This window comes from Protopterus annectens, chromosome 8.part0 (assembly GCF_019279795.1).
Source record: "Protopterus annectens isolate FY-2018-M chromosome 8.part0, PAN1.0, whole genome shotgun sequence".
Classification (NCBI taxonomy): Eukaryota; Metazoa; Chordata; order Ceratodontiformes; family Protopteridae; genus Protopterus; species Protopterus annectens.
In genome coordinates, this window is record NC_056741.1 from 857,324,190 (window position 1) to 857,347,364 (window position 23,175).

Sequence of the window (23,175 nt, forward strand, 5' to 3'; positions counted from 1 at the left end):
CCTTTTCTGCCACAATGGAGGACAGAGCTACAGCTTCAGGATATCTGGTAGCATAATCTACTACCACTAGGATATACTTCTTCCCTGTGGAACTTGGGGTACTCAGGTCCCACAATATCCATATCTACCCTCTGAAACAGCTCCTCAATCACAAGCAAAGACCCCAAAGGAGCTTTGAACTTGTTTCCTGCCTATTCTGCCTTTTGGCACTGCTCACAGTTCCTGCAGTACCCTATTATATCCCTGGAAATCCTAGGCCAATAAAAGTTCTGCATAATACATCTTTGTGTACACTTCATGCTCATATGACCTGCAAATGGAATGTCATGGGCTATGGCTAGAAGTGTCAGATGGTAGGCTCTGGGCACTGCCAACTGCTGTATTCTTTCACCCTCTAGCCCTTCCTCAGGGGTCCACTATCTAAACAGTAATACTTTGTCCCAGTATACAGATTCTCCCTTTCCTTGAGAATCAGATGCCTCCCTGGCTACCTCCCTCAAGCCTTGTAATGTAGGGTCTGAGAGCTGAGGCTGTCTCAACTCTCTTTGTAACCCTTCCCAGCTTCCCTTCCACAGGAAGTCTGGTATCCTCTGAAAGCGCTGCCTCACTGTCAGCCTGGGTACTATTACTCACCTCTGCCCTTGCAGTCACTCTGTCCAATGGAACATCAGTACCCACAAGCAGCTGTGGGACACCTTCAGTCTTATTGCTACAAGGTAGCTCCCTCCCTGAAGTAGCCACCTCACCAGTCTTGGCTTCAAGTGTGCGGTCTGTCTGGGTCCCCCCAACAGGTGAACAGACCCACACGCTTCTTTCCAAGCCTGACTGCATGTAACTGCATGCACACACGGTACTGCATCATCAAAATCATTCCCTATCAGGACATCTACAGGGTTATCCTCAAACACACCTATTTACTTGCTTCCTTTTACATCCTCCCAGTCAAGGTGAACCCTGGCCAAAGGCATTTGAAATAGGGTCCCTCCTAAAGCTCTGACTGGAGTGGACTGCCCAAGCAAGTACTGCTCCTCTTTAACCATTGCAGGCTTCTCAATTGTTAGTTTAGAGGCTGTGTCTCTCTTAGCAGTGGTCTGTTTTCCATCTACTAAGATAGGATATAACATCTTGTGGTAGTTTGGTATCCTTGATGTCTCCAGACAACTTACTGCTGGCATTCTGTCATTCCCACTTACTGGCTGTCCTACCTTTTGTTCCCCACCTTGCCTCCATGGACATCTATATGCTACATGGCCCCACTGATTACATTTAAAACATTTAACGCTTGATCCTGGACATTTACCTGAACTAGTGGTTCCCGTGCTACTGGCAGACTCTGTTGGGGCTGTTTACACTGTCCCTTAGACTCATGTGCAGTAGTGGGTATCCCTTTCCTGTGCAGTGATGCCCTGCTTGCTAGGTATAGGTCTCCCTTTTTCCCCAACTCATCAGCGGTATTGCACTCTTTATCTGACAACCAGATTCTCATGTCCTCAGACAAAGTGCTAGGGGCTTGTTCCCTCACCAAAAGGTCTGCCAGCCCTTCAAAAGTGGTGACTTGGCACCCACTCACTCATCTACGAAAATAACTGCTTAACTCAGCAATATATTCACACACACTGATCTGCCTTGCATCTATGCTCACAATACATTTTTCTATAAGCTTCAGGTGTTAACTTAAACAATTTTTAACTGTATTATAATTCACGTAATCAGTATCAGACAATTTAGAAAACAGTTACAGCTTTACCATGGAATAAGGGAATCAGGAAATGTACCCAAAGCCCTGGGTCAACATTATACTGATTGCATAAAACTATCAATATTATCACCCCTGTAAATTGTGGAAGACATTTACTGACATTTATTGCTTCTGTGGTTTGGTTACTCCCTTCCCCATACCTCCGTGACCCTGGCAATGAGTCAGCATCTCCTTTTCATGTTGCCTCTGCCTCTCATTTTCTTTTGCTTCCAGACATCTTAGTCTGTCTGCTGATTCTAATTCTATTTATTTCTGTTTTATCTTTTCTTCAGCCCCGAAACACTGCAGTTTCTCATTTTCTTCAGCCTCTAAATGCCATAGTTTCTCATTTTCTTCAGCCTCTAAATGCCACAGTATCTCTGCTGATTGTATGTCCAACCATTTGGCCTCCAGTTCAAGTCTCTAACTCGAGATGGATTTTTAAGACCTCTGTGGAAAGGCTGAACTGTCCATTTTCTGAGAGTTATACATCCCCAAGGCCAGTCTGGTTATCCTCCTGGTTGCTGGTCTGTGATGCAGCTGTGACTAAGGCTGCAATCATTTCTGATTTAGTCAGGCTGGCATGCACCGAGCCTTTGTCTTGGCACATCTCAGTCAACTGGCTCCTTGGCAACTTGCCATACTCCTTTGCAGACATCCTTGCCTGCTCTCCCTGACTAAGCTGACAAAAATTAATTAATGAATGAATGAATTAATTAATTAATTAATTAATTAATTAATTAATTAATTAATTAATTAATAAAACTATTCTGATATGAAACTCAGATTGTCTACCATATGGCTGCTTCTTTAGTGACCACTGTTTACAGACTATAGGAGTTCAATATTCACACCACTGAATTCCAGTATGTGATGTTGTGATCCCACCACTGCCAATCAATAATGTGATGACCCACCACTGGACCAGTAATTAAAGAGCCTCAATCCTCACCACTGGCAACAGTTGGGGACGTACACTGGGAGGATAACAGGTGCACACACAGTATTTACAGATGAAGCTCTCTGCATCAAGTGGTTTCCCTTAAGATCACAAAGAGACCACAGTGAGTCCAAGGCTGGATTCTCCCTCTTCCTGCAGATCCACAGTAAGACTCCCCACTGGCACAGCTATATAGTTGAGATCTCAGCTGAGTGGCCAAGCCAAGCCTCCAGCATCCTCTCTGTCCAAAATGTGCTTTGTGTCCCTGCCTAAGTAGCTGAGACACACACATACACTCTTTGAGGTTTGATTTACACACACACACACACACACACACACACACACACACACACACACACACACACACACACACACACACATCTGGAAAAGGCTGGCACAGGTTTGCTAGCTATGCCCCCTTTTGCCCAGACTATAAGGTAGTTGTCACTGACACCAGCCAACTCCTTATCAGCTACGTTAAGGGCCTTAACAAAGGGTGTCCCATCTTACTGTGTAATACTAACATTAATACAAATGGTTGTTTGACCAAGAGCAAGGCTATTAGGAGTGGCCCACACAATGTCTCCTAATAAATATGTGAGTACTCTCAGATCTTAGATATCTCTACACAAATCAGCAACAATGAAAGGTATAAATATTTAATAATAAATAATAAAAGAACAGGAAAATACTCTGTAAATATTCACAGTGATATCAGAATTCAAAATCACAGGAAATATTTAAAACAACATTGCAGGACAGTCACAAATAAATAAAGAAATTTATCTAAACTAAGCTTTGCTATATTTCTGACTATATTTAAGAAAAGTATACTATTTCCAAGAAACTTACATCATCAGAGCAAGGCAGATATTGTGGTGAATGGTTCTTGTCAGGTGCCAGACAAAATACAGAATGCACTGCCTGTCTCAGCGAGTTTATTACTGCTGGGACAGCTTGCTGAATGACATAATTTCTTGTCATCTGATTCTATCCCAGGTGAAATCCCACTGCTGGAAGCTGGCAGTATTTAGCATCTACCTGCAAAAATGCATAGACCTCAGATCTTTGGCAGATGCTGGAAGTCATAAAACAATTACATACCTTCACATTTCAAGATTAGTAATTATTTCACCCTAAAGACAATATTGAAAGCTCCCTAGTTTTAGACATTGTGTCTCCTTGCTGCATTGATTTGAAAGATACCATCTTTATGGCATAGCCATAAAGTAATTTAATTTCAGTTATTTTTCTGATGTTAGCCTCCTGTATTCCAGTTTCCACTGTAAAGTTACAATAATGCATGTACATTTCTGTTCTATACCATTACATTTTAAGCACAAGCACTTTGCAAAAACCTTTTCAACACACACTTTTGTGCCAGCAGTTTGATATACACCTGATATACAGTTCTAATACATTTGAAACACAAGCATATGAATCATGTTGATATTCACAAATGACATATAATTATTTACAAAATTCCAGATAGCTGTGCTGGCATTATCTCCCTTTCGTGACACTTGTATATTTATACATACATTAGTGAAATAAATTATAGCCAGTTTGTTGATCTTGTACTGATATTTATACATATATATATATATATATATATATATATATATATATATATATATATATATATATTACATACTTACACTTTAATCCCACTAACAGACAGACAGACACACAAGCATAAGCCACAGCAGTGTTTTCTTTTTATACTGCATTTGAATGCAGATAAAAAAATACAAGTAAAGCAGTAAACATTTTAGGAGACATACTTCAGCATATCTCTCAACAGTCCCTGATTATGACTCATATTTTAGCTCTGTCCCTCTTAATCCCTCCTTGGAGAAAACATGGTGTATTACATGTAATTAATGTAAATAATTAGAGTTATAGACTTGTAATACTGACAGAATACAATAATGTGAATTACTATATGTTTTGTGGAATAAAACAAGTTAATAGTAATATTTTAAAAGTGTCCCTGATTATTTCTGGATTTGTCCCTGGTACACTGAGAGTCATGTACCTCAGAAATGTATTAGCTCTTAGAATGATTCAAAATACCTTTCAAATGCTCACCATAATGATCAGTTTCAACAACTGGCTAAAGTATTGGTGTCATTCAAAGGGGATCCAGTGTCTGTCAGCCTGGGATGACATGCTCGACAAGCCACGTTGCTTCGCTAGGGATGGCTTGCACCTGTCACCCTTAGGCTTTCGTATACTGGCCAAGGCTCTTGCCACCCCCATAGTGCCTTTTTTAGGCAAGGCTCAAAGGACAAACCTACCTCCATAGACAACCCAAGGATAAAAAAACTAAAGGTAATGCTAAACAATGCCAGAAGTCTAAACCTCAAGATGCACGCACTCGAGGCTCTCCTCAGTATGGAGAAAATTGATGTCTGTGCAGTAACAGAAACCTGGTTCAAGGCTGCTGAGAGCACCCCAGCACTACCATGTTATAACTCATACCATGCGTTTTGGCACCAAACCTCGGACCGAAGCACAAAAGGAGGGGGAGTATCTATATTCATCAAAGATACCTACACCTCAAGGTTAGCGGCACTGCACAAAGCATCAGAAACCATCCATGTGCAACTAACAGCGGGCCAAACTGCCTTTCAGTTTGTAGCCTGCTACAGAACATCCTCCCTATTACAGCAACCCCACTTGGCATTCCTGAGAACACTGGAGAATATGAAGGTCTCTCCAAACACTATGTTATTGGGTGACTTCAACTACCCAAGCATTGACTGGGAAAACTACTCAAGCCCAAACACCCTCGCCCAACGGTTCCTTGAATTTATAAACTCTAACGCAATGAAACAACTGGTCACCACTCCCACAAGAGGGAACAGCATATTGGACCTGGTCATCACCAACATGGGGACTCTATGTTCCACACCAGAGGTAAACCCCTCATTGGTAAGATCAGACCATAAACAAATTTCCCTGGACATCCATATCCCGTCCCCACCCCCAGCCAAGGAAATCACTGTAAAGAATTTCTCAAAAGCCAACTTTGCACTTCTCAAGATTGAGGTTGAATCCTTCAAAGCCCCTGGGCCAGAGGATAATACAACCCAATCCACAGGAATGCATGGATCGCGCTATCCCAAATAAAACCAAGACTCACTCCTCCAAAAACAGGAGACTGGTCTGGTGGACCCCGGCCATAAATAAGCTATACAACAGAAGGAGGAAGCCACTACATGACAGAGCAAAATCCCAAAAAGGGAAGGCATCTCTGATCAGTATTAGCAAGAAACTTTGATCCCTCATAAAATCATCAAAGGCCAGCTTCGAAAGAAAAATTGCCCTAGACACTAAAGATAATCACAAGGCCTTCTTTAGTTATGTCAGGAACATGGGTGGAAACTCCCAGATATGCTCTGAATTGTTGCATAACAGTACAAAATATACTGAACCTACAGACATAGCCAACATCCTGGCAGACAGATTCAGCGCAACCCCCCCCCCCCCCAAAGGAGCAAATGCCTATCCCAACTGAATGTAAACTCCCTGACATCACAGATGCACAGGTGAAAGCTGCCCTCTCCAAAGCAAAAAACACAGCATCTATGGGACCGGACGGTGTCCCAGGCTGTGTCTTACATGAGCTCCAAGAAGAACTGAACCCTCACATTAAGTCACTGTTCAAACTTAGCCTTACTACAGGATATGTACCCAAAGAATGGCGTAAAGCTACAGTGGTCCCACTCCACAAAGGTGGTGCCACAACGGACCCCGGAAACTATTTCCCCATAAGCCTGACTAGTCTGGTCTGTAAAGCTATGGAGCGTATTATCATGGAACTCATAAACAAAGACATTGGGAGCCTGCAGCCACTGGACCCTACCCAATTCAGTTTTGTTAAGGGCAGATCTTGCCTCTTAAACCTAGTTGATTTCTTTGAAACAGTTACCAAAGCCATAGATGAGGGCAAGGTAGTCCACACAGCCTACCTGGACCTCACAAAAGCCTTCGACACAATACCCCATTCGGGCATCATAAATAAGCTTACCAGCTTAAATATCAACCCCTATATCACAAGATGGGTTGCAAACTGGCTCAGAGATAGAACCCACATGGTCAGAATCACAGGTGCCATGTCCAAATCCAAATTAGTTACATGTGATGTCCCACAGGGCTCAGTTCTGGGACCTCTCTTGTTCGGTATATACTTCTCTGAGGTTCAGGCTAACACAGGGGGATTATGGCTGACAAAGTTCACATATGACTGCAAACTGGGGGCCATAATCAAATCTCCAGCTGACACAAGCATCCTCCAAAGGGTCTCACAGAGACGGATGCTTGGTGCCAGAGCCATGGCCTCAAGCTAAATGCTAAAAAGTGCATAGTCATCCCCTATGGGAAAAACAAGGTGCCCACAAATTACCACATAGGTGGTGATCCATTAAGTATGGAAGAAGTAATTAGAGATTTGGGGACCAATGTAGATAGTAATCTCTCTGATAATCACATTGCCAAAGTGGTTAGAAAGACCATCTATATAGCCCACCTTATCACGAAAGGGTTCAGATCTAGATCAAGAGAAGTCATTGTGCCCCTCTACTCGTCCCTCATCAGGCCCATAATTGAATACAATGCCCCTTTTGGGATGTACCTTACCCGACACCTGCAGCAACTGGAGAGACCCCAAAAGTACCTCACCAAGAGGATCATGGGCTACAAACAGATGTCCTATGCAGCTCGACTAAAGAAACTCCAGCTCTACTCAGTTGCTTACTGCCTACTCAGAGGCGATCTATGCCTGACGTACAAAGCCATGTCAAACCCAGAATTAATGGACATGCTCCACCTCAAAAAATCCAAGTCCCTTAGAGCTACACGCTCCAGGGACCTAAACCTCAGCACAAAAATAAATAGGACATGCTGGAGGGACAGATTCATTTCCCAGAGGCTCCCCTCACTCTGGAATAGAATCCCAATTCATGTTAGACATAGCCCCTCGCTGACCCTCTTCAAGCAAAATCTGAACGCATGGATGGGAAATCGCAAATTCACCCCTGGGATCTCTTCTGTGTCCCTGCTAGACAGAGGCACAGTAAACTAATCTTAAAAGGGTACCTTCTGTGACCTACTTTACAGAGGCACAGTAGGCTAATCTAATAGGGAGGCGGAAGCCAAATACACTCTGGCTAGGCTTATAAATTCCCTAGAGCAGATAGCCTAGTATCTACCTATGAACCTATAACTGGATTTCCTGATAGAGACCCTGATTTCTGGATTTCCTGACAGAGACCCTGATTTCCTGACTGTCAGGAAAATTTCCTGACAGGTGGCAACCATCATTCTAAATGAGCTGCCTCTATTTACCATGACCTTCACTGACCATATTTTTTTATTTATTTTGCATTTATTTTACATTTGTTAACCAGGGAAGTCGGACTGGACACAGATCCATTTTCAGCAGAGGCCCGGGGATAAAAGCTCCATGTAACACTAAGAATTTATGCATACAAGAATACAAATAGGCATACATAAGCAAGCATTAATAATTTTTAGGTAGTTTCAATAGTGAATGATGCATGCTAGTAAAACTCGAGTTACATATTTTTTTTTTACACTAGAAGAACGCTGCTTGTTCTGTTCAGAACTTTACATTAGTTAAACAAGTCAACAGGTCAACTGGCTCTATGAAGGATTTATCATTGGAATAGTTGGATCATGACAGACTCCTAGCAACAGTGTAGAATATGGATTAACCTGGGGAGTAGCATGAGCAAAGCCAGTTATTTAAGTAATGGGTTTTGAGGAGTTTTTTATTGGAGATAGGAGGTGGTAGAAGTTAATTGGCTTGGGAGTGAGTTCCAGATGTTGGCACTGGAACAGGCAACGAGAGATTTCCCTGCTTCATTTTTATGTTTGATGACATTGATGAGGTTTTGATTATTGGATCTTAAGGCTCTAGTGGTGGTATAGTGATGAATTAAGTGCTGAAGTGCTGTTTTTTTTCTGGAAGGTAGTAGAGCTTGTGACCTATTAAGAGTTGGTTGAGTAGGAGTAGCTGAGGTAGTTCAAGCCAATTTAGTTGCTTTAGGGCAAGGCAGTGATGGGATCTGTGAGTGGCATCTGTGGTGAACTTGGCAATCTTGTTGTAACAAGATTCCATTTTGTTTAGTTCACTGTGGCGAAAGTTGGGAAAGATAAGGGAGGCATAAAGGAGAATAGATAGGAGGTGAGTCCTTGCAATAGTGGGTTTAGTATGTTTGGTGATGAACTGTTTTCTCCTATAAAGGGGACCAAGCTTTTTGTTAACTTTCTTTATAGTTTGAGCTCTGTGTATGTCAAATTTCAGATTATTGTCAATTTAAACACCTAACAGTTTAGTGTGTGTGATTGGGTTGATTTTTATATTGTCTTTAGATGTTATGGTAAAGTCATTGTTTAGAGGTTGAGACTTTCCAGGACTGAAGAGAATGAGTTTTGTCTTTTTGGGATTAAGAATAAGTTTGATGTTAGTGAACCATGATTCTGCAAGGGTAAAGTTGTTTTGAGTTATGGTATGAAGCTCTTTTAGGGTGGGGCCAGCACATATAATGGTGGTATCATCTGCATATTACAGTACTGAGGCTGAGGGTGAGGCTGAGGCAGTCTGATTAGTAAAAAGTGAGAACAGCAAAGGACCGAGGAGAGACCCTTGAGGGACGCCTATGGTTACTGCTTGTAGGGAGGAGAGTTGGCCTTGCCATAGGACAGCTTGTTGACGGTCTGATAAATAGTTACTGAACCATGATATGGTGGAGGAGCTTATGTTAAGGGCAGATAGAGTTTCTAGGAGTATAATATGATTAACTATATTAAAGGCTTTGGATAAGTCGAAGAATATGGAGGATACGAATAGCCCTTTGTTTCTATCATGATTGACAATGTTAGTGAAATAGATTAGTGCTATGGTGATGCTATGGGAAGGTCTAAGGTCGTGCTGTGATTCGGATAGTAGGTCATTTTTTAGAAGGAACTGCATGAGTTGAGAATGAACAACGCTTAACAATATTTTAGATAGAGGAGATAGAATAGTGATGGGGGGGGGTAGTTGGTTAGCTCAAGGGATTTACCTCCTTTATGCAGTGGTATAATATGTGATATTTTCCATGAGAGAGGTACTTTACATTCTGCTATTGACCTATTTATTAGGATAGACACTGGATAGGATATGGCTTCAGATGTTATCTGAAGGAAGTCTGCTAGCAGATTATCAGCAGCCAGTGTGGCTGGTTTAAGTTTTTTGAGGAGTTTAGCAATTGTTTTTGTAGAGGCTGGGTGCAGTGAAAAGCTGGAGAGGTAGTTTTGTGTGTTGGGATGGGTTGGGATGTCTATTGAACTGGGGGTATAAGTACTATTTTGGGTGTTGGCTAGGGCTTGGACTATTTCTGTATAAAATTTATTAAATTGGGTGGGAGTGCGTTCATGGTTGTTTGGTAATATAGGGGTTGGAGTGGTGGATTTTACTGGGTGCAGTAAAGCATTTATTGTGGTCCAAAATTTGTGTGGGTTATGAACATATTTTTCTTGCATGGATTTGTAGTAATTAGTCTTGTCAAGTTTGATTTTGTTTTTTGGTTTTGTTCCAGAGTTCTTGATAGTGTTGTCTCAAGGTAGTGGTTTTGTTTTTGTGAAAATGTAGCCAGGCTTTGTCCCTTTCTTTCATTAATGTTTTGGTATCTTTAGTTAGCCATGGGGCATAGTTAGTTTTGATTCTGATAGTTCTAGAGGGTGTGTGATAGTTTAAGATGTTTAGGAAAGTAGAGTTAAAGTACTGCACAGCTTTGTCTAGAGTTAACTATTTTAGGGGAGTCCAATTACAGCATTTTAGTACATTGATTAATTCAGTAGCTCTAAAGGACATTTTGTTATGTATTACTCTAAGGATAGGATGTTGAATATAGTGGGATCGGTCCCTGATTAGGTAAGTTGCTTGTTGGTCGCTCAGACTTTCAGGAAGACAGCCTGACTGCTGTGCAAGAGTGGGGTCAGATAGCAAAATTCAGTCTAGGATGGACTGGCGTTTGGATGTCTTGTCAATTCTAGTGGGATCAGATATAATTTGGGTGAACCCATGGAGGTTAACGTAGGTATTGGGGGTTTGGCTTGTGCAGTCAGCCTAGTCAATATTAAAGTCACCTAATAGTATGGTTTCTTGTGGGAGAGAGGATGACATCCAGTTTAGTAGACTTTCCAGTATAGTGATGTTTTTGCCTGTGGGATATAACCCCTGCAATAATTATTTGTTTGTTGGAATTAAGCTTTAATTTGGCAAGAATTAGTTCTACATCTTTGATGTCTTTGGAATTAAACTCAAATTGTTCAATATTGAGGTATTCTTGGAATAGTATTGCTACACCTCCCCCCTATTTCCCAATTCTGTCACTACTTATAATATTATATCCAGGATATGTAATTTCATTGTTATAGTTTTCTGGTTTAAGCCATGTTTCTGTTAGCACAGCGATTTCTGGTTTGTATGGAGCTAGCAGGGTGTAATGATCATGTGTTTATTTAAGTATGCTTCTAGCATTTATGTTCAAAAGGAGGAGAGAGGAGGCAGGCCTTAGGTAAAGAGAATTTGTCTGTTTTAAGTTTGAGTTGGGCCTTGGATTAGGGTGAATGTCCCCATAGCAAGTGAGTTTTTGGAGAAGGTATAAGTAGAGTATGGTTAGTTTGTGAAATATTTTAGCTTGTTTTAGGGAATAATGAGGATTGATTTTGTATGTTAGATTATTATATACGAAGGAAATAAATTGGGAGGAGGTAAGGTCACAAGGTGATTTAGGAAAATTCCTTAGTTTTAAGAGACTGGTTAGCGGTTCTGTCTGCCATGGTTTAGAGGTGGTGATGTATAGTTGTGAGTGGTAGGAGGAAAGGATGGACAGCTAGAGGAGAGAGAGGATAGTTAGTGGGTAAGGTATTAGTTTTGGTAGCAGGGTACTGGACAGCGCAGTGATGCAGCGGTAGTGCTGTCACCAAACAGCAAGAGGTACCCTGGTTCGATTCTGAGCTGGGGTGCCTTCTGTGTGGAGTCTGCATGTCCTCCCTGCATTCATGTGGATTTCCTCTGGGTGCTCCGGTTTCCTCCCACATTACAAAGACATGCGTCTGGAGCATTTCTCCACAGGCCTCCACTGAAAACTGGCTTCATTCCAAGTCAGACTTTCCCGGTTAACAAATATTAAATAAATAAATGTTAAATACAAATAAAATTTTATATGTGCTTAAAGAGATGCGTGTGTGTGTAATTACAGAGGGTGGTTGTTGAATAAGGGTGTGGTGTAGAGTGTTACTATGGAGGATGATAGGATAGTTTTAATTGGGCAATTGAAAGTGAAAATTACTGGGAGTGTGGTCTATACAAATAAATGTAATTGATGTGGGGGTGGGTGGAAATGGGGGTAGGGGAGCGAATGGAGCAGGGCAGCACCATCCTGTAGATGCAGTAGTAAGCAAAAACAATCATTGAGTGTTTCTATAGCATCTGTATGGGAGAGATATGTGTTTAGTTTTAAATTCTACAACATGTTTTACTTTTTAATTGTTATTGTACACAAATCTGTGAAGGAGGAATAAGCAGTCGCTAAGCTGAGAGGAAGGCTAGGGAGGTAGAAAGTTGAGTGGGGAGACTGTGATAGGGAGAGGGGAGGCCCTGGGTCAGGGGATGAGAATAGAGGATTTAGTGCAGGAGGTGTGGGGCCAGGGTAGGGCACAGATGATGGTAGTATGTAGAGGTGTGAGGGACTGTTCCAGTGAGAGGCAGGGGGAGTAGGAGGAAGGGGATAGCAGAGAGAGTGTCTGGGTGTAAGGTTAGGTAGGTGGGTGCACAACTTGGAGGGTTGAGAGAGCAAGGGTAGTGGGGTGGGGTTAAGCATAGATGTGCAGTAGTTGCCCAGGAGCAGTATTTTTAAGGAGGCACAACAGTAGGTACAAAGTTATATTGTACAAAGTAAGTAAAGAAGGACAGGATTAGTTATAACCCAGTATAGCATACATTATTAATTGATGGCACTGTTGCTGGAGAGGAATTTTACCGAGGAGCAGAACTCGTAGAAGGAGGGGGTGGTCTTCAGACTTGACTGGGGTTTAGCTAAAAAGCCCTTTTTCTGTTTGGTGCCAGGGATGCTATTAATTGATGGCACTGTTGCTGGAGAGGAATTCCACTGAGGAGCAGAACTCGTAGAGTGAGGGGGTGGTCTTCAGACTTGACTGGGGTTTAGCTCAAATGCCCTTTTTCTGTTTGGTGCCAGGGGCCTGGTCAGTGTGACACACCACTGGGTTTAGGGGGAGAGAGGAAGAAAGAAAAAAAATACTTGCTGTGACAACTGCATTGCCTCTGTTTACCATAACGTTCACTGATTATGTGACAATCACATTCCAAATGAGCTGTCTCTATTTACAATGACCTTCAGTGACCATGTGATACACACTCTGATAACCATCATTCCAAATGATTGCCCCTGTTCACCATAACTTTCTGTATTATTTTGTATGACACTGCTTTGCTCACACTACCACTGTATGACACATTCTAAGGCTATGTGATGTTGCCACAAAGGTCTTATGCAATACTTTGTTAAATATCTTCAGTACAAAAATATTATTATTTGTTCACTAACTCAAGTTATTCAAATCGATTAGATAAATTTAGTAGGACATTCTAGTTTTGGGTGCACATTTTCATCAGCTTCTGGATATAATAAATTAATTCTTATCTACTAGTAGGTCACTAGTGTCCAGTGTCTGACTTAATTACATTCTTGAACAGAAATCCCATTTGATTACTTGCCATCCTCAGACAGGCTTCTCAGACCACTGAATGAAAGCTATTTGTGTGGAAGCTATGCTGAATATATATATATATTTTTTTGTCAAAGTGTTTAAAACAAAATGCTTGTTGGAGTAAGTCCCCTCTCCCACAACTATGCACATACTGGCTGTTTGCATCCTACACCTGCAGACTTATCACATAGAACTTCCTCTTCTCCAATACTTTATTAAAGAATATCTGTATAGGCTTTCTTCCTTCACTCCTTCCTGAATTATAGGGTACATTTCAGTGGGCTTTTTGCTTAAGTTTGTACATGATCATTTCCTCTGAGAAAGAACTGAGATAAGCCCCTTCTACCTGCCCATCATGTCTAACCAGATATGTTGTCACTCTCCCCCTTTGGAAACATGGAGTATTGCTTTGCTCCTGAGATCTTCTGGACATTGTACAACAGTTTTGTTCTCTAAACCCAGTGTATATGGTTGCTTACATAAGTGCATACAGACACAGAGACTACCATGTCAACTGTTTTATCAACAGTGACAGGCTGATATTGCTGCTATCTAACTTGTCCATTATCCTGACTTAGATATATTTCTGCTGTAAATGCTATCCACTGTTGTGTCCTGAACATTCTTCTGTGATAAACCCAGTCCATAATTATATCCTATGTATGTTTCTTTTGCCTGTCCTAGGTATTTTTCCATTGTACATCCTACACATAGTTCTGTTCTGGACACATTTATGTGTTTGATTCAGTCCATGGTGCCTTCCTAGGCATACTTCTATTGCCTTATCCTGTCCATGGTCAACTCTAGTTTCATAATCTTTTGGAGTGATGCTTCTTCCTCCATAATTCCACATTTGCAGTCAGAATCATTTCCATTTGGATAAGCTGTATGTCCTACAATAATTTTAAAGTTTCATTTGTATTAATTTATCATTCCTATTCTCTATGGAATATGGCCCCAAATCTTCCCAGTTCAGCCCTGAAACATGTCATCTCGTTCATCATCTTGGTTACTGTCCCCTGAACTTTCTCCAAAAGTCTGATGGTCAACTCTAGCTAGAGGTGTCAGATCTAAATATTACTGAAAGGCATAGGCAGTGCATAACATATGCACTAGCCTTGGGACCAGTCCCCACCCTGAAGCATCATCTTTCGGTCATATCTACTTGAAGGTTCCCTACTGAAATGTTGAGACTCTAAATCCAGAGTACTGACATACCATTAAAAGGAAGTCAAACCCAGAAGAGCAAAGATTGAACATCACTCTTCTCCTTTAAGCATCTTTTTTTGCAGAGTAGCCCCGTGCACCACCTCATTGTGGGGGTCCTGAAGTTATATATAACAACAGTGAAAATGCCATACCAGAGAGAAAAGGGCATATTATAAGAAATCACAATCTCAGACTAAATATATGTAAGTCGTGATTTTTGGTTATTCATTCTTCACATTATAGGACTATCAAATGGGGGTCCCTACCACTCAAATAGTTAATACCTCAGATTGCTGCTAGCTGTGGTTGCTTACCTCTGTACTGTTAAGAATGCTGCTTTCTCTAATGAACCACTGTCAATGTATCTCTTTGCACACTGACAATTTAAATGTGTATTCGTGTTACATGTTGGGGAACAGTAATTTCTTGTCTCCAGGTGGAGTACCCTACACTTGCTAATATTTGGTGCCATATTCCATATTTCACACTTTATTTGTACAGTAGAAAGTAAATTAACTGAACTAATCGGGACCTAGGGTAGTTCGGATAATCAAACTGTTCAGATAATTAAACATATCATTAAACCAGATAAAAAACTTCTAAAAATGTTTTTGATGAAGATTAAACAAGAAAAATAAAACACATTTGCTGTAAGTACCAAAGGTACAGTACAGGTATATTATTGTACTGTAGTTAAGTATTTATTTGTCAAACTACAGCATAAGAGATAACAAACAGGGGTTACTAGGACATACTCAGGACTGCAGCATCCACCCCTTTAAAGTACAACACAGTACAGTATCAACAATCCATCTGCACACTGTGGGAGTAGAACCCACTGCCTTCTGCATGATAAGCAAGTATATTACCTGTTGTGGCACTAACAATCCTTTTAAATACTTTAATGCAATAGTAATATCATTTGCTAAACAACAGCTGCACAATGTAAACAGACTTGGCATACGCAGCACTAAACTTCTCTTACCCTGAAGCTGTCAGCTCCTTGTTAAAATGCACTTGACACTCACTTTCTTGTAAAATACACTTGACATGCAACCATCTCTCTCAACTTTGTAGCACAATAAATCTGGAAAAAGCCAACATTTATTGGGGGGGGGGGGCAAAACCAAGGACTAAATAATGCTTGTATAGTCTTAGAAAGTTGCTAGAATAAAAGGTTTTGTGTTACTATGCATTTCCTGAAAGATAGGAAAACTGAAATGTAAATGGCTGTCATTATTTAGTGAATTCAGTCCTCATTGATTTGCCAGAAAACCACAAATTTTAAGAGGAGCCAAAAAGGCTTGACATTCTGTGAAAATCTGGACAGTTGAGAGCTATGCACTCAGCTCCTTGAAACACAAGTGATGGTAGAGGTAGAGAATTCAGACTCTTGTTTGCCTGAGCAAAGTAACACTAAACACCAGTTATCCCTAATTAGGGTATTTCACACACACACACACACACACACACACACACACACACACACGCGCGCGCACAGTTTTAACTTGTAGATGAGGTGGAAGCAGCAACAAACGTAACGTTAAATTCCGAGGAGTAGGAAGATCAGGTGAAGCAGCAGCAAACATTACATTCCGCGTTGTAGGAAAGATGCACGTACAGGCATAATTCTTAGGAAGGCTGTTGGAATAATTGACATTTCGGATGACTGACATTCAGATAATGAGCACACTATTGTATATGTAACAATTTATACAAACAGATTTGCAGGAACTGAGTAAACTAGTGGAACAATGCAATGACTTCACTTTTTTTTTTTTCTTAAGTAACCCAGTATATGAATAAAGATGTGTGTCTTAACTATTGCAAGGCGTTATCATCTTGGAATCATGTTACCTACTCCCCAAACCCCAACAAGTCTTGTTTCATAAACATTGCTCTGCCACAACTTCCTATTTAACTTTCTTATCTTAACTGCATTGAAAATGTGAAGCCTCATTTTTAGTGGTTCTGCTTATCCTCATAGTGAAATAATGTTTTTTATTTATATATTTATTCACATCACCCTACTTTCAGTATCAGACTCATTTGTAAACAGGTTTCACGTCATGCTACCCTTCCAGTAAATGTACTAAACATATAAAGTATGTATAATGCCTTCACCCAGGGAAGTCAGATTGTTACAATTTCAGAAGCCAACTTGCTTCTGGAATAGGTTGAGTTTGGCATAGTGGTCAAAGTTTACTTCACACATGCAAGGTGCAGGGTTTAATTCTTACATCTGGCTAATAGCTAGGCTTGTAATAGTCTGCATACCGATAACCTAGTGCTTACAGTGGTCAAGGTTTGCATAATGGTTAAGGTTTTTACCTCATAGGCACAAAGTACAAGGTTTGATTCTGACCTCTAGTTACTAGCTAGACTTGTAATAGTCTAGAGTCTGATAGCTTAGTATTTAGCTAATAACCTATGAACCAAAAGCATGATGTGTAGTGGTTGCATTCCTTACAAGGCACTGATTTGCACCAATATCAAAAGTAGGATGAAATCCTTGATAAATATTTGAAGACTCTGTTATTGTCGCTGTTATGTAAATGTGTCTGCTACTAAATAAGTACACACATTCTTTGCTTTGCTTATATTGCAATCTTGAGGTACTCTCTAGCTGTCTGAAAAGGAAAGAAAAGTAATTTAGTTAAGTATGCATACCAGAGATTAGATAAGAAAAGGATTCAAGAAAGATACAAAGTGTACTATTTAATTACATAAATCGTTAAGCATTCTATATATTTTAGAAGTATGAAAGAAATGATTGTTTCTTCAACTAAATCTGTCATCGCCTCTCGAATCTTTACTAACACGACTTCATTCCTGAGTTTTAAGTCTTAATAAATTTTATGAATGTGGTGACACAGTGATTAATTGTTTGTCTCTCCTTCAATACACCCCCAAATCTCTGGAGAGAAGAAACTTTCAGACTAAATCTACAGATATTTCTAATGAAACTAATGAAGTATTTAGACCCTTTTATTACAAATATGACAAAGGGCAGAAGCCATTACTTGCATTAATAAAAGTAATTGGCTGCTTTTACCACAATAAGTGCTTAGTTCCCTTATGAGCAAATTGTGTTTTTAGTGGCCTTGAGCCCAGAACTACAACTAAAATGCAACAGTTTTGTTAGAAAGTCTCCCTGACTAAAGCATAGCCTCATATATTGATACATAAACATCAGTAACATAGTTGTTAAAAGACTGATTGCAAGACATGATGAATACACTTTGGAAGAGCTGAAGTTGTGGAACATAAAAAGAGGGGAAAACAAAAAGAATTAAGATATTGTTTTGGCATGACAGTAGTTGCAAAATTAAATACCAGTAGTGGAAACAAGGATGACTGAATGCAGTGGGTAAATTATAGTAACATCTCTAGCCAACTAATAGGTTCATAGGTTCATAGGTTCATAGGTTCATACTAGGCTATCTGCCCTGGGGCATTTATAAGCCTAGCCCGATTGTGTTTGGCTTACGCCACCCCTTGATTTGAGTATACTGTGCCCTTTTTAAAGTTTAGTTTACTGTGCCTCTGTCTAATAGTGACACGGAAGTAATCCCCAGGACAAACCTACGATCCCTTATCCACTCATCAAGATTCTTCTTGAAGAGAGTCAGTGAGGTGCTCTGCCTAACATGAATTGGAATTCTATTCCAGAGCGAAGGGAGCCTCTGGGTTATGAATCTGTCCCTCCAGCATTTTCTATTTATTTCTGTGCTGAGGTTCAAGTCCCTCGAGCGCGTGGCTCTAAGGGATTTAGATTTACTGAGGTGGAGCATGTCCATTAATTCTTGGTTGGACATAGCTTTATATGTCAGGCATAGATTGCCTCAAAGTAGGCGGTATGCAACTGAGTAGAGCTGGAGTTTTTTAACTGAGCAGCATATGGCATCTGTTTGAGTCCCTTGATCCTCCTGGTGAGGTACTTTTGGGGTCTTTCTAATTGCTGCAGGTGTCGGGTAAGGTACATCCCAAAGGGGGCATTGTATTCTATGATGGGCCTGATGAGGGATGAATAAAGGGGCACGATTACCTCTCTTGATCTAGATGTGAATCCTTTCATGATGAGGTGGGCTATGTAGAAGGTCTTTCTAACCACTTTGGCAATGTGGTTGTCAAAGGAGAGATTGCTATCAACTTGGGTCCCCAGATCCCTAATTACTTTCTCTGTACTTAATGGGTTACCACCTATGTGGTAATTTGTGGGCACATTGTTTTTGCCAAAGGGTATGACTATACACCTTTTGGCATTTAGCTTTAGACCATGGCTCTGGCACCAGTTATCCATCTCTGCGAGACCTTTTTGAAGGATGTTTGTGTCAGCTGGAGAGTCGATTATGGCGCCCAGTTTGCAGTCATCTGCGAACTTGGTGAGCCATAGTCCTCCCATGTTGGCCTGTACCTCAGAAAAGTAAATACCGAACAAGAGAGGTCCCAGGACAGAACCTTGTGGGACGCCACTTGTGATTGGTTTCGAGTCTGACATGGCCCCAGCAATTCTGACTCTGTGGGTTCTGTCTTTGAGCCAGTTTGTGACCCATCTTGTGACACAGGGGTTTATATTTAGGCTGGATAGCTTATCTATGATGCCCGAGTGGGGTATTGTGTCAAATGCCTTTGCACAGTCCAGCTGTGTGGACTACCTTCCCTTCATCTATGGTCTTGGTGACTGTTTCGAAGAAGTCAACCAGGTTCAAAAGGCAGGATCTGCCCTTGACGAAGCCAAATTGGGTAGGATCTAGTGTCTGTTGGTCCCCAATGTCTTTGTTTATGAGTTCCATGATGATCCTCTCCATAGCCTTGCAGACTAGGCTAGTCAGGCTTATGGGGCGATAGTTTCCAGGGTCCGCAGAGGCACCACCTTTGTGGAGTGGGACCACTGTTGCTGTACGCCATTCTTTGGGCACATATCCTGTAGTGAGGCTGAGATTGTACAGCAGTTTTACTTGAGGGATTAGTTCTTCTTGGAGTTCATGTAGGATGCAACCCGGGACGCCATCTGGTCCCATGAAAGCAGTGTTTTTTGCTTTGGAGAGGGCGGCCTTCACCTGAGCATCAGAGATGTTTGGGAGGCTGCACTCTGCCAGGATAGATACTTGCTCTTTTGGGGGGGAGGGGGTGGAGAAGTTTGCACTGAACCTGTCTGCCAGGATATTGGCGATATCTGTGGGTTCAGTGTATTTTCTGTCGTTTAGAATCAACTCAGAACAAGTCTGGGAGTTGCATCCCACGTTCCTAACATAACTGAAAAAAGCCTTATGATTGTCTTTAGTGTCCTGTACAATTTTTCTCCCGAAGCTGGCCTTGGAGGATTTTATGAGGGATCGTAATTTTTTGCTAGTACTGATCAGAGATGCCTTCCCTTTTAGGGATTTTGCTCTATCATGTAGTAGCTTCCTCCTTCTGTTCTACAGTTTATTTATGGCTGGGGTCCACCAGACTGGACGCCTGCCTTTGGATGATTGGGTCTTGATTTTGTTTGGGATAGCATGATCCATGCATTCCTGGAGATGTCCATAGAATGTGTTTATATAGGATTCTGCAGTTTGGGCCGTAGTTTCCACTGGCTCTGGGGCCTTGAAGGATTCCACTTCAGTTTTGAGAAGTGTGAAGTTTGCTATTGAGAAGTTTTTCACTGTGGTTTTCTGGGCTGGGCGTGGGGTCGGGATGTGGATATCCAGTGAAATTAATTTATGGTCTGATCTTACCAATGAGGGATATACTTCTGGCATGGAGCATAGAGTCCCCATGTTGGTAATGATCAGGTCTAGTATGTTTTCCCCTCTTGTAGGAGTGGTGACTAGTTGTTCCATAGCATTTGAGTTTATAAATTCCAGGAACCTTTGGGCTAAGGTGCTGGGGCTTGAGTAATGCTCCCAGTCTATGTTTGGGTAGTTGAAGTCGCCCAATATAATGGTGTTCGGGGAGATCTTCATGTTGTCCAATGTTTTCAGGAAAGCCAAGTGGGATTCCTGACTTTGAGAGGGTGGTCTGTAGGATGCTATAAACTGAAAAGCAGTCTTGCCCACTGTCAGTTGCACATGGATGGTCTCCGATACTTTGTGCAATGCCACTTTCCTGGAGGTGTGGATATCCTTGATAAATATGGAAACTCCCCCTCCTTTTGTGGTTCGGTCCGGGTTTTGGGGCCAAAAAGCATGATATGTGGTATAACCTGGTAGTGCTGGGGTGCTCTTTGGAGCCTTGAACCAGGTTTCTGTCACTGCACAGATATTGATGTTCTCCATACTGAGGAGAGCTTCGAGTGCATGCATCTTGAGGTTAAGACTTCTGGTGTTTAGCAGCATTACCCTTAGTTTCTTGTTCCTTGTGCTGTCTATGAAGGTGGGTTTGACTTTTGAGCCTTGCCTAAAAAAGGCACTATGGGGGTGGCAAGAGCCTTTGCCAATATCCGAAAGCCCAGGGGTGACAGGTGCAAGCCGTCCCTAGTGAAGCAACGTGGCTTGTCGAGCATGTCATCCCAGGCTGACAGACACTGGATCCCCTTTGAATGACACCAACATTTTAGCCAATTGTTAAAATCTATCATTTTGTCTTTATACTGTGGCATCATTCTAGGTGAGGGTAAGATGCTGCTCAAGGTCAGGGTCATACCGGCCTGGGCTACATGATCAGAGAGCTCCTCTATGTCTCTTTTCATGTAGTCAAGGGAGGTACGTCTCAGGTCATTCACGCCAGCATGTACAATGACGGAGTCATATTTGTATTTGCTTTGGAGTGACCTGAGTGCTTGCGTTATGTGGCGGATCCTAGCGCCTGACAGGCAGCTCACTGTGACCTTCTCTTTATTCAGCCTGGTGAGCGGGACATCAGTGTGTCTGACAATAGAGTCACCTATTACAAGAGTATCAGGTATGTTATTCAGCCTTAAGGGCTGTGACTGCTTGGCACACTGACTTTGTGTGCTATGTGTTGTACGTGTTTTGTTTTGGGGTAGTGTTTGCTTGGATGTCTGCTTTGGAGGTCTCTGTTGCTTAGGTAGATTTTTATTTAGAGCCTCCGAGTATGTTTTTGTGTTTTTATGTGTTTGGTTCGCTGTTGTGGTGGGACTATGTGATACTGGAATTGTGTTGTGTGAGGTTACCTTCTCCTCCTGACTGGTTACACCAGTTTTGAGATGAGAGAGCTCAGCCTCCAGTTTGGCAATATGGTTGCATCTCTCACATATATTCAAACCTGTTTGGAGGAGGAGAGGGTTGTCCGTGTACATGAGACAGTTGTAACATTGCCTCAAAATTCCCAGATTCACCAGCTGGACTGGAGAGGAAACCATTGACTGACCTTTGGACATGCTAGAGTAATATAGGGAACTGAATTAAAATGGACCAATAGGGGACAAGGTAATCACAGAGACTATAAGAGTAAGTAGTGCTTATGGTTTATTAATGCTAACTTGTAAAATTTGGACCAGTGAGGGGCCTTAGAATGAGAATATGGTGTTTACTTTGAGAGATAGAGCAATTCTAATTAGAATATAGTCTCCCTCTACTTGCTGCAGCATCTAAAAGAAATAAATCTTCTATTCAGTCCATCTCAAATGTCATATGCAGATTCATTACTTTCTCCACAAGAAATGAACACCACTGTAAAACCTTTGAAAAAGCTAACTGGCTTCCCATGAAACAATGTACTGACTTTCTACTTGCCTCTCATCTACAGAAATTTATCAAGAATGACACCTTCCCCCACTAGCAAACAAGCTATTCAGAGGTGCACTAACATACAACTTTAGACAGCTTAACCACTCATGTCATCTCCTCCAAACCCCCCCAAACTAGATTTCACTGTACAGATCATGCTTTCTTGGTCCTTTACCCCAGAATTTGGCAACCTCACCCTTCTTTGCTTAAAGTCATTCTGTGTATCGCATTTTATGATTAAAAATAAAATCAGATTTCAAAACTCTAAGAAAATGCACCCGCTGTCTCTCTGGTCATATAACTTTACTTGTTCATAGCCTTGCTCCCTACACTTATGTTGCTGTAACTCTATTTGTCATCAAAATTCTCTTAGCATGCCAGCTTTGATTTCCACTCTGTATATAATACACGTATATACTGTGTTTTATCAGTCACTCTGCATATAATATTATTTATCATATCGCGGTCATCCAGGGCTGAGACCTGAAATAGGTCCTATGGAATCATGTTCTACATTAGTTAAATTCAAAATAAAATAAACATCTGTGTTCAGTACAAGAAAATTCAGCAACTGTTTTTGAAACACAAACACAAACACATTGCTAACATAATGATGAAGTTCAGCAAACTAAAACAGAAAGTCTTCAGCATGTTGGAAAGGAAATGTGGTAGTTTAGTCATCAAGAATGGGGACAAGGTTAACGGTTTGAACAGAATGCTAACCTTAGTAGAAAGATTAAGTTATATATTCAGCAGGATAAGAAGCTACTAAGCACAAGGACCCAACAAAAGGAGCAATCATACCT